Raw genomic sequence first — 12,610 nt, 5'->3', positions numbered from 1 at the left:
TTCTTCTGGCATTCCATGTATCCCCACAGAAAACATTAACTTCCTGTGCTGCGGTAGGCAAGACTACGCTGGAAGGGAGGCTGAGCCCTGTCACTGTGGTGAGCCCCAAGGAAAAAAAAGCAAACAAGTTTCACAAGACAAATCTCTGAATCCCCCACTGCCTCCTCATTCACACCAGTGGAAGATATGCACTCGTGAAAATGAGGAATGATGAATGGATCAAGATTTAATTGGGCAGCTGTTAAAAGGCACTTTCTGGTTGCACTCCCATCATCCACCTACTGTTCAAATTCTAATAAAAAGCTGCAAAAACACTAATTTCCTCCGAGGGTTGCTTTGGATCACCGCCACACTGCTCAGTTTCTGCATGAAAAGGACTCAGAGACAGGAGACTGATTTAGTTTGCAGCATCTTGAGGCAACTGTTTTTTTATCCTATTTTTTGTGTGTGTTTGTTCTCTTACGGCAATACAAGGTTTCACATTCGTATGTGGAGCATTAAACTGTGGCATATTACACACAAGTCTAAGGGGGTAGTTCATAATTGTGGTGTATTGAATTACCACATATTCTATTTACCAGCTAGTGATTGTATGGTAACTATGTTCATGATCTATGTTGGCTAGATCTATGTGTAACCAGACCAGGTCAAGGTGCTGCGCGCATGCGCATTGTTCATAGAAGTAACATGGCTCAGTAAACAAGCAATGAACAGCATGTCGGCCTCCCTCTCGTTTATACACCACATTGGCGACAAGGATAAAAAACTGTTTTCTTTACGGGGAAGGAAAGACACACGGTGTCGGTGCTAGTGAGTACAATGGCCCTGTTTGGAAGAATTGATGAGTTTAAGCCGGAAAACGAGCCGTGGTCGGCTTATATTGAACGGCTTGAATAGTTTTTTGAAGCTAACGACATTGCCGACAAGAAGCAAGTTGCTACGCTATTGAGTGTAATGGGCGCAACTACATACGGACTTTTGAGAAATTTAGTACAGCCCCTCAAGCCCAAAGACAAGACGTTTGACGAGATAGTGGCTGTTTTAAAGCAACATTTTGAGCCAAAGCCGTTGTTGGTGGCAGAGAGATTCCGCTTCAACCGGTGCAATCAAAAGGCTGCTCAGCCGGTTGCACAGTACGTAGCGGAGCTGAAGCAGTGTGCAGCTAACTGTGAGTTCGGTGCGAACCTGGACGCATCACTACGAGATCGGTTCGTCAGTGGAATAAGAAACGAAGCCTGCCAGCGGAGGCTACTCTCCGAAAATGACCTCACGTTTGCCAAAGCGTTTGAGATCGCCCTCAACATGGAGACGGCTGACAGGGACGCACGTCAGTTGAGAGGGATGGAGAGCGACACAGGCGGAGCTGCAAGCGTCCATGAGGTGAAGCTGCAAAGAGCCAGGAACTGTTACAGGTGCAATGGAAAAAATCACAATGCAAATGAGTGCCATTTTAAAGAGACTAAATGCCATAACTGTGGAAAGATTGGACACATTAAGAAGGCATGTCGTGCAAAGGCAAGGGCTGAAGATACCAGATCAAGAGACAAAAGACAGCAAAAGAAGAACACTAAATATGTTACAGCAGAAGAAGATTCTGACCTTGAAATGTTTACTGTTTTGACTGTCACAAGTGAAGATACTGAGCTGTATAAAGCAACATTCTCAGTTAATGGTGTAGACTTAGAGATGGAAATTGATACTGGTGCCAGAAAAAGCATCATTTCAGAGAGAACATATAGAAGGCAGTTTTCACACATAACACTGCAGAGTGCTAATAGTCCATGAGCCAAGACCCCAAAATTGGCCTCCCGCAATCGAACGGGTGGGCAATTTCTAGTTTGTTTTTTTGACTTGGCCGCTTTGAAAGACAATGGGACAGACCTGATATCCCCCACACCTCCAACCACCAGCCATCGATCAGCAACAGCTCCTCCAAACCTGGATCACCTACACAGCCCCACACCCAAGTGCCACCCTCCCCCACACCTCTCACACCTCTCTCCATCGTAGAAATCAAATCAAATCAAAGAAGGAGAGGTGAGGAGACTGTTTAAACGGCTGAACCCGTGCAAAGGAGGACAGCGAGTCTGCCGCGGCCGCCTTATGATGGACGTCCGCGGCACAACATGTCAGTTAAACAGACTGTCGCTTCTTTTTTTTCAATCTTTTTTGGTCAGTGTTCTTTGATCTTTAAATCCCAGTCTTGAATGCAAGCAGAGCTTTGTTTTGGTGGCCTACGTGAGACGCGACTGGTACGATGATGTGGCATCACGTAACGCCCAATGTCATCACATAAATTAGCGGGTTGAGCCGGGTCTGGTGTTCCCACTGCAAGCCGATCAGAGCCGAGCCGATTGAAGGCGATTTTAACCCGCATCGCTTGCCGAGTCATTTGACGCGGGTCGACGGGGGGGCATACATCAGTCCGATTGAAAAGTCCGACAGCTCATTTCTCCGACTACCCATTCTACAGTGTTAAGGTTAGGTTTAGGGTAAGGTTGAGGGTTAGGGCTACTTAAGTCGGAGAAATGGGAGGTCGGACTAATGGACTCAAAAATAAAGAAATGTATGGTCGGAGAAATGGGTAGTCAGACAGACGTCCCGGGTTGACGCGGGTCGGTGCGTTTATGGGTTTAAAAGGGTTTTTTGGCCAGTGGGAATAAGTCTCCCCCTCCACCCTGAAGCACTGAGCCAATCAGCTGTCTCCGGTGTTCACACACATTTTTAACACCTCACTGGAGAACTGTCATGTGCCAGCTTGCTTCAAGGCCTCAGCCATTGTTCCAGTTCCCAAAAAGACAAGGATCACTGGCCTTAATGACTACAGACCTGTTGCTCTGACTTCTGTGGTCATGAAGACTTTTGAGTGCCTCGTCTTGTCCCACCTTAAGGACATTACAGTTCACCTACAGAGCCAACAGATCTGTAGATGATGCTGTAAACATGGCCCTCCACTAGCACCTGGACTGGATCCTACGCCAGGATACTGTTTGTGGACTTCAGCTCTGCCTTCAATACGATCATCCCAGCTCTGCTCCGTGACAAGCTCTCCCAGCTTAATGTGCCTGACTCCATGTGCAGGTGGATTACGGACTTCCTGACTGACAGACGGTAGTTCGTGAGGCTGGGGAAGCATGTCTCTGACACCCAGACCATCAGCACTGGATCCCCCCAAGGTTGCGTCCTTTCTCCTCTGCTGTTCTCCCTGTACACCATCAGCTGCACATCTGGACACCAGTCTGTCAAGCTCCTGAAATTTGCTGACACCACCCTCATCTGCCTCATCTCTGATGGGGACGTGTCGGCCTACAGCAGCGAGACGGACCCTCTGGTGTCATGGTGCAACATGAACAACCTGGAGCTGAACGCTCTGAAGACAGTGGAGATGATAGTGGACTTCAGAAAGGACCAAGCTGCCCTCCCCCCTGTCATCCTCTGTGACTCTACAGTGACCCTGGTTGAGTCCTTCTTCTTCCTGGGCACCACCATCTCCCAGGAGCTCCAATGGGAGCAGAACATCAGCTCCCTCACCAAGAAGCCTCAGCAGAGGATAGGCTATACTTCCTGCTGCAGCTGAAGAAGTTTCACCTCCCTGTGAAGATGCTGGTGAACTTCTACACTGCCACCACTGAATCCATCCTCACATCCTCCATGTCAGTCTGGTGTGCTGCAGCTACAGCCAGAGACAAGGCCAAACTGCAGCGTGTCATTCACTCTGCCCAGAGGGTGATCGGCTGCAGCCTCCCATCTCTTCAAGAGCTGTACATCTCCAGGACCAGAGCCAGAATAGCTGCTGACCCCTCTTACCCTGGACACAAACTCTTCAAGCCCCTCCCCTCTGGCAAAAGGCTCCGGTCCATCCGGACCAGGACCTCACGCCACAAGAACAGTTTCTTCCTCTCTGCAGTCAGCCTAATGAACAATGCCCCAGTTCCCCCTAAATAACCCTAAACCTATGGATGTAATATGCTATAATGTTAATGTCATCTTTACTCACTACATCTTAGCCTTCTTAACCTTGGATGTATATATAAACCATTAAAAATGTTCCCTGTATAATGTGATTTCACAAAAGTCCTCTGCTACTTCCTGCTAACAGCAGTATTAAAGCCGATTTTCCCCCTCGCTCCCTCATGCACCCAGTGGAATTAGCGCCAACTAGTGGTGCAAACAAATATTATCTGCAGGGCCTTTCTGCAACTGCAAAGGCGCTCTAAATCATCAGTAGTGGCACACAAATTATGAAATGTGCAACATCGGAGAATGGCCATAATTGGTGTATATGGCATTTTTATGGTCAAAATAGTGAAAGCATGATAAATATTGTTAAGCTACTCTAAGCATAGTGACTGGGCAGCACCAATAGTTCCGGTGGTAAAGAAGGATCAGTCACTTCGCCTGTGTGGTGATTATAAGGTGTCAGTTAATCAGGCACTTGAAACAGACACTTACCCCTTACCTCGCTTAGAAGAGCTTTTAGCTACCCTTAGTGGAGGTAAAATTTTCTCTAAGATTGACTTAGCAGCAGCTTATCAGCAAGTTTTGCTGGACGATGACTCCAAGAAATACACTACAATCAACACCCACAGAGGGCTGTTTGTGTATAACAGACTTCCTTTTGGGATCAGTTCCGCTCCCTCGATCTTCCAGCGGATTATGGAAAACATTATGAAAGACTTACCTGTGGTAGTTTTCCTGGATGATCTTCTCATCATGGGACGCTCGGAGGAAGATCACCTCCACAACCTTCAGAGGGTCCTGCAACGCTTACAGGACAATGGACTACGAGTGAAACGTTCAAAGTGTGAGTTTGGGAAAGCTCAGCTCGAGTATTTGGGTCACGTACTGGACGAGCGTGGCGTTCACCCTTCAGAGGAAAAGGTGAGGGCAATACAAGAGGCCCCTGCACCTACCAATGTTAAGGAGCTACAAGCTTTTTTGGGTCTTTTGAACTATTATGGGAGATTCTTGCCCCAACAGAGCACAGTGTTGGCACCACTGTACAGACTTCTTCGAGGAAATGTAGTTTGGAAATGGACTGAGGCAGAACAGTCTGCTTTTGTGAAGTGCAAGGATCTGTTGAGGAGTGATCAGGTTTTAGCACACTATGATCCCAGTCTTCCTCTCACTCTAGCATGCGATGCCTCGGCATATGGCATTGGAGCAGTGATCCAACACACCATGTCAAATGGGGAGGAGAGACCAATCGCTTATGCTTCCCGCACATTGTCTCCAGTGGAGAAAAAGTATTCTCAAATAGACAAGGAAGCTCTTGGATTGATTTATGGTGTAAAGAAATTCCACCAGTATTTATGGGGTAGACATTTTACTTTGGTTACAGACCATCGCCCCCTATTGACACTTTTTGGCGAGCACAAGAGTCTGCCTACATTGGCCGCTGCACGCATTCAGCGGTGGGCAATTATACTGTCAGCGTATGACTACAACATTGTGTATCGTAAGTCAGAAGAGCACAGTAATGCTGATGGACTCTCCCGTTGCCCTTTACCTGAGACCAGCGACACAGGTACTACTGTAGCATCGGCTACTGTTCACTCACTGCTATCAGAACATCTACAAAAGGCGCCGCTCAAAGCCACTTCAGTAGCCCAGATGACACGCACTGACAGTGAGCTAGCCCGTGTCTATAAGTATGTCATGGAAGGTTGGCCAGACAAAGTAGAAGACACATTGAAAGTGTTTTTCACTAAGAGAAGCGAGTTATCTACAGAGCAAGTTTGTGTCCTATGGGGGACCAGAGTCATTGTACCCTCAAAAATGAGAAAAGCAGTGTTGCAGGAAATTCACTCAGGGCACCAAGGAATAGTGAAGACTAAAGCTCTTGCTCGTAACTTTGTATGGTGGCCAAATCTTGACTCAGATGTGGAGCAAATGTGTAAAGAATGTGAAACATGTCAGATGGAGCAAAAAAGACCTCAACACGTTCCATTAAACCCATGGGAATTTCCTGGTGAGTCCTGGAAGAGACTTCATTTGGACTTTGCCGGACCTTTTCTGAACAACATGTTCATGATTGTCGTGGATGCTTATACAAAGTGGTTGGAAGTGTTTCGCATGTCACAAATCACTTCGCAGGCTACTGTGACAAAGTTGAGGAGACTGTTTGCCTCCTACGGATTGCCGGAGCAAATTGTCACAGACAACGCCACCACTTTCACTTCTGAGGAGTTTCAGACTTTTGTCAAGCAGAATGGGATTCTGCACACAACTAGTGCCCCAGGTCATCCAGCGACAAACGGTCTGGCTGAAAGATATGTCCAGACTTTTAAAACAGGTATGAAAAAACTTGCCAACACAACCGTGAACATTGATGACAGACTGTCCCTTTTCTTGTTGCAATATCGGATGACACCAAACTGCACAACAGGACAGTCTCCAGCTGATCTGTTTTTACACAGACACGTCCGTACAAGGCTGGATTTCCTGAAGCCTTGCACAAAAGAGACAGTGCGCAAAAGACAGTACCAACAGAAAGACCGCCATGACCGCAGTGCTGCAGACCGCTCGTTTAACGTGGATGATGCTGTGTACCTGCGTAGCACTGTGGGAGGAGACCCCAAGTGGATTCCAGGGTTGGTGGTGAGACAGACTGGCCCTGTGTCATATGTGGTCAGAGAGCGGGATTCTGATACAGTGCACAGACGCCATGGAGACCAGCTAAGAGCTCGGGCCACGGCTGAACCTGACACTGTGTTAACTGACCCTCATGTTGAACCGTTAGTTGATAAGGACTGTAGTAGTTCTCAGGACATTGTTGACTCCACTGTGCAGTCACCGGAGCTCCTGGAGCCTGAACCTGTGGCTCTGAGGCGCTCCACACGAGTTAGTAAACCACCCCAGAGATTTATGCAATGAGACTGTATGTTTACACTGTGTAATGGTCATAAATGGTTGTTGCCAATTTGTCAGGAGTACTAACACAGTATGATGTGAATCAGGAATGATAATACCAAAAATGCTACATAATGTTATTGTGAGTAATTAGAGTTCAATGGTAGCTATTTCTTGTTACTTGTCACCTGACATCAGAGATGGCAAAAGTACCCAGATTCTTTACCTGAGTAGAAGTAAAAGTACCTGTGTAAAAAACGACTTAAGTAAAAGTGAAAGTACTGATCCAAATATCTACTCAAGTAAAAGTAAAAAGTACAGGCTCTGAAATTTACTCAAAAGTATTATTAAAAGTAAAAAGTATTTCTATTGCACGATTCACTGCAAAGCAAATAACCGCACGATCATTCATCTTGAATCCATTTCATCAATGTTATTGTTTAAACAAACATTGTTCACATAGCCTAAGTTTACCTGCCGGACACAAGATGTATCCTAATGTACTTCACTATGGTCAATCGTAGGCATTTGTATTGTACACTTCAGGTTTACACATCACACTTATGAACATTACGTTGTGGACCAGGATTGGCTTCTAAACTGTGGTGTCACAAATCATGCTCGTAGTCCCAATGTAATAATCTTGTGGATTGAGACACTTTAGGGGGGTTATTATTTATGGCCCTTTTCCACTAGCGCGACTCGGCTCAACACGCCTCTATTAGTTTTGTTTTGTTTTTTTTGTTTTGTTTTTTTTTGCTTTTCCACTAGAACTCAGCTCAAGTCGAGCTGTAATTTTATTTTGCCGTAAATTAATTTTGCCGTGGAAACCCTGATATATTAAAAAAAAGTAACGAGCATTTTGGAGAAATGTAAGGAGTAGAAAGTACCGATATTTGCGTAAAAAATTTACTGAGTAAAAGTAAAAAGTTGTCAGAAAAATAAATACTTCTAAAAGTACAAAGTACCTGACAATTCTACTTAACTACAGTAACGAAGTATTTGTACTTCGTTACTTGCCATCACTGCCTGACATTACATGTTTACTAGCGGAAAAGGAAAATTGATGTTGTTAATATTTATTTGGTTATTCTCAGCTAAAAGGGGAGATAATGTGGTGTATTGAATTACCACATATTCTATTTACCAGCTAGTGATTGTATGGTAACTATGTTCATGATCTATGTTGGCTAGATCTATGTGTAACCAGACCAGGTCAAGGTGCTGCGCGCATGCGCATTGTTCAGTGAAGTAACATGGCTCAGTAAACAAGCAATGAACAGCATGTCGGCCTCCCTCTCGTTTATACACCACAATAATGTTTGGTAGCTCCATTGTTATTTAAAGGTCCCATAATTTACACTTTTCCAAAGTAATATGTGAGTACTGTTATCATTGTTGCTGTTCCAGATTGTGTCCTGGGTGGGGTTGCACCAGTTTGGCGTATCTCTTTACTAAATTCAGGATTTAGTAATTACTAAACCACTACTAAACCCTTAGTAATTACTAGCTAGTTTGCAACTAGTTGTTTACTAATTTCGGTTGCACCAGACCAGTGTATGCAATCCCGTATCTAGTTATGCGTAAGTGGTTACTAGCAGGTTACTAGTCGCATTAAGTGACGACAACAACCTGGCTACCCAATCAGCGTGCGGAGCAGAATGTACACAGGAACAGCTGGGCGCTTTTATTTTGAAGTGTGCGACACATGCCACCACATCCGGGAAGCCGGCAATGTTGTGGTATTTCTGCCTGCACGGGCAGCTGCACGTACTCGTTCGTTGAGGTACTCACACTGCCACCCGACACACAGTACCGTTGTAGACTTGAATTGTGTCCCCAACCACATTCTGCATCGACCCCGTAGTGAAGTATCGCAGCGTAACAACGGAGGTAGAGCCCCGTTCGGACCCATGCTAAATTGCCGCAGCTAACGTTAGCATGTCCGTGATCCGCATTATGTGGTCGCATATTTAAACGGTACCGACAGTACCAGTATCAAAGTCATCATATCCACCACTTTATTTTCGTCACACCACAACGGAAGTGGGTTTTCAACTTCCGTTTCACCCCGTAGTAGCATTCTAGCGAGCGGCTAACTGGTAGCGCTAGCCACTGGTGTAGGCACCAAATGTGGGGGCTCTGGGCTGCCAAAACCGCCCTGACTAATCTGATGTTTGTCAAGTCTACCAAATCAATTACCGAACAAACACCACCACTTCTGTGTGCACGCCTTGTAACTAGTCATCATGGCTATCGTAGCCGTTAGCTTCGCTGCTGCTGACAGCTAACAGCAGCAGCAGCAGCAAACTAACAGCAGGACGTCAGCTGTTAAAACCCTCCCGTTGTCGGACACGACATGAAACTACTCCAGTTAGCTCAGTCATGTTGGAACTAGGATATCCGCTGGGAAAAATATTTTTTTCATGGGCTGTCATGAGTTATTTAAGACACTGCTAACGGCTAACAGCTAACGGTTAGCCCAGCTAACGTTAATCTAAAATGTAATGAATGGAGTGTCATGGCGACACCCAGCGTCGTTCTCCGGAAAGTGGTGTGGATACATCTAAATTGTGGACTCTGTCTCTCAAAACCCTTTTCCTAATGGCAGGTTCTCTGTTTTGTAAAGCAAACCTCTCTAAACGAGCCGTTATAAGCTAGTCGTTGTTGGGTTTTTTTTCAGTTGGTTTTGATCCTGTGTCGACAAACTGTAACTAGTAAACAGTTACACAACCCCTAGGGTAGGTGTAAATATTTAGTAGACACTTAGTAATTACTAGCTCTACGTGATTCCTAGTAAAACTGGTGCAACCCATTTTAATTTAGTAATGACTAAATCTTGATTTAGTAAACACTTACACATTTACTAAGGTTAGTAAACACTTAGTGAGAGGTGGTGCAACCGGCCCCTGGCTCATAAGGAGATAAAAGCTCTGAAATATAAGGAGGAGCCGACCCAAGTCTGACCTCAAAAGTAAGTACCAGAATTTCAAAATCAATCGTAAGAGTAGAGATGAAAGAACAAGGCTGATGTGGACTCGGTTAGTAGATGAGCTGCAGTATTCTAGACTAATTGTAGATGGTGCAATGATCTTTGACTGAGGCAGGTATAGACAGTCAAGACGGGAGAAGATAAAAGCATGGAAATGCTCTCTGAAAAGTCTGTAGCAGAAACTTGGCTATGATCCTCAAATGATAAAGGCATAATTTAACAACATCCTTCACTCAGGGTCAGATCTTGGTCAAAAATGATTCCTTATTTTAAAACATTGACAAATGAACTAAGATTACCAATTGAATGTGAAGAAATAGTAGGCTTGACCTTGACTTTAGTATGCTACTTAAGTTAGCATAGTTTCTCTCCTGAGCTAACAACAATGCAGTGAATCAGGTGAGAGGAGTCAGAAAACAGTCTGCCATTCAGAAAAAAAAGGCTCTAAGTGATATGTTGCTGATTTGTTTTGGCATCAGCAGGCCCTGATGGCATCACGCCTAGGATCCTGAAGACCTGTGCCAGCCAACTGTCTCCCGTACTGAGACATCCTGTACAACCTGAGTCTGAGTCAGGAGAAAGTCCCGATGCTGTGGAAGACGTCCTGCCTGGTTCCAGTCCCCAAGAAGTCGAAGCCATCCGACCCAGCTGACTACAGACCAATCGCCCTCACATGTATGTGATGAAAGTCCTGGAGAGACTGGTCTTAGACCAGCTAAGACCACAGGTGAGGACGTTTCTGGACCCCTTGCAGTTTGCCTATCAGCCCCATTTAGGAGTCGATGACGCTGTCATTTACCTGCTGCAACGAGCCCATATGCATCTGGATGGTGGAGGAGGCACTGTGAGGATCACATTCTTTGATTTCTCCAGTGCTTTCAACACCATTCAGCCTCTGCTACTGGGTGAGAAGCTGCAGGTGATGGGTGTTAACGACGCAGTGATCTCCTGGATTACTGACTACTTAACAGGCAGGCCACAGTTTGTCCGTCTGGGCAGTGTCCTGTCTGATGTGGTGGCCAGTGATATAGGAGCTCCGCAGGGGACTGTGCTTTCTCCCTTCCTCTTCACCTTATACACCACTGACTTCAAGTACAACTCTGAGTCATGTCACCTTCAGAAGTTCTCTGATGACTCAGCTGTTGTCGGGTGTATAAGACAGTGGTTCCCAAACCTTTTGTGGCCAAGGCACACCAAAGGACAAGTAAAAATCTCAAGGCACACCTATTGTTATCACTTATATCATGTAAAATATCTGTAAATGTGCATAATTATTTACTAATGCCAAATAAAATGTGACAAAGACAACTAGGCTACATTACTCACGAAATCATATTTATTAACGAAATATTTCAAAAATGAATTTGAAACTTTATCAAATTAGGCTTCATCAAAGCAGCAATACAACCATTTAAACCAGACAGGTCACAATAAGGCAAAGGAAAATTCATCACAGAGAACTGTCAATGCAAGGAAGCAGCACCGTCCATGGTCCTACAGATTGATCAGCATTGAAACATATTGTGCGAAATATGGGGTTCTCTTTGAGGATTTTTTTTTTAAGAATTGTTTTTAGGTATAGAGTTTGCCTCTGTATTATGAAATGAGCGCATACAAAGTACTGATAGAAAATTAAAAATAATTATTTTTTGTGTAGTTGTATATTGCAATAATAATGTATAGTTGTCACAAAATCCCAAGGCACACCTGGACTTGCCTCACGGCACACCAGTGTGCCGCGGCACACCGTTTGGGAACCACTGGTATAAGAGATGGAGAGGAGGGGGAGTACAAGACACTGATAGACAACTTTGTAGAGTGGTCCGAACAAAATCACCTGAGGTTGAACATCAACAAGACCAGAGAGATGGTGATCGACTTCAGGAGGAAGAAGACGCCTTCACAGCCACTATGGATCAGAGGGGAGGTGGTGGAGGAGGTGGAGGACTATAAATACCTTGGAGTGGTGATTGACAACAGACTGGACTGGAAATCCAACACCAAGGCTGTGTACAAGAAGGGGATGAGCAGACTCTACTTCCTGAGGAAGCTGAGATCCTTCAACATGTGCAGCAAGATGTTGGAGATCTTCTACCAGTCTGTTGTTGCCAGCACCATCTTCTTTTCTGCTGTGTGTTGGGGCAGCAGCATCAGAGCCAGCAACACTAACAGACTTGAGAAGATCATCAAGAAGGCTGGCTCTGTACTGGGTCTCAGGCTGGATTCCTTTGAGACCGTGGTGGAGAGGAGGACACTGAATAAACTGTTCTCCATCATGGACAATGACCAGCACCCTCTCCATCACACAATGGACAGACAGCGGAGCACCTTCTCACACAGGCTGCTCCAGCTCCGCTGTCGAAGGGACAGATACAGGAAATCTTTCCTGCCACATGCCATCACACTGTATAATAACAGCTGAAAAACTCTGGTCATAACTTACAGTCACTACGCACCTTATTTTTCTACACACATTGCACATTTTCTTCATGCACTAAAATCAACGCTGCCAATTTGTTTTTGTATATAATTTTGTACGTCACATTTTATTTTATTTGCTATTGCTATTTTATTATGTATAGTTTGTTCTTTATATTTTCCTATTTTATTATGTATAGTTCATATTCTTTTTCTTTATATTCTTATACTATATGTTGTTATCGTCACTGTGTGTCTGTGTAATGCTGCTGCTGCACTGTAATTTCTCAGATGGGGATCAATAAAGTATCTATCTATCTATCTATCTATCTATCTATCTATCTATCT

The sequence above is a fragment of the Trachurus japonicus genome, chromosome 24 (genome assembly GCF_045865225.1).
Source record: "Trachurus japonicus isolate A0001 chromosome 24, Traja_1.0".
NCBI classification, from domain to species: Eukaryota; Metazoa; Chordata; class Actinopteri; order Carangiformes; family Carangidae; genus Trachurus; species Trachurus japonicus.
This window is presented reverse-complemented; position numbering follows the sequence as displayed.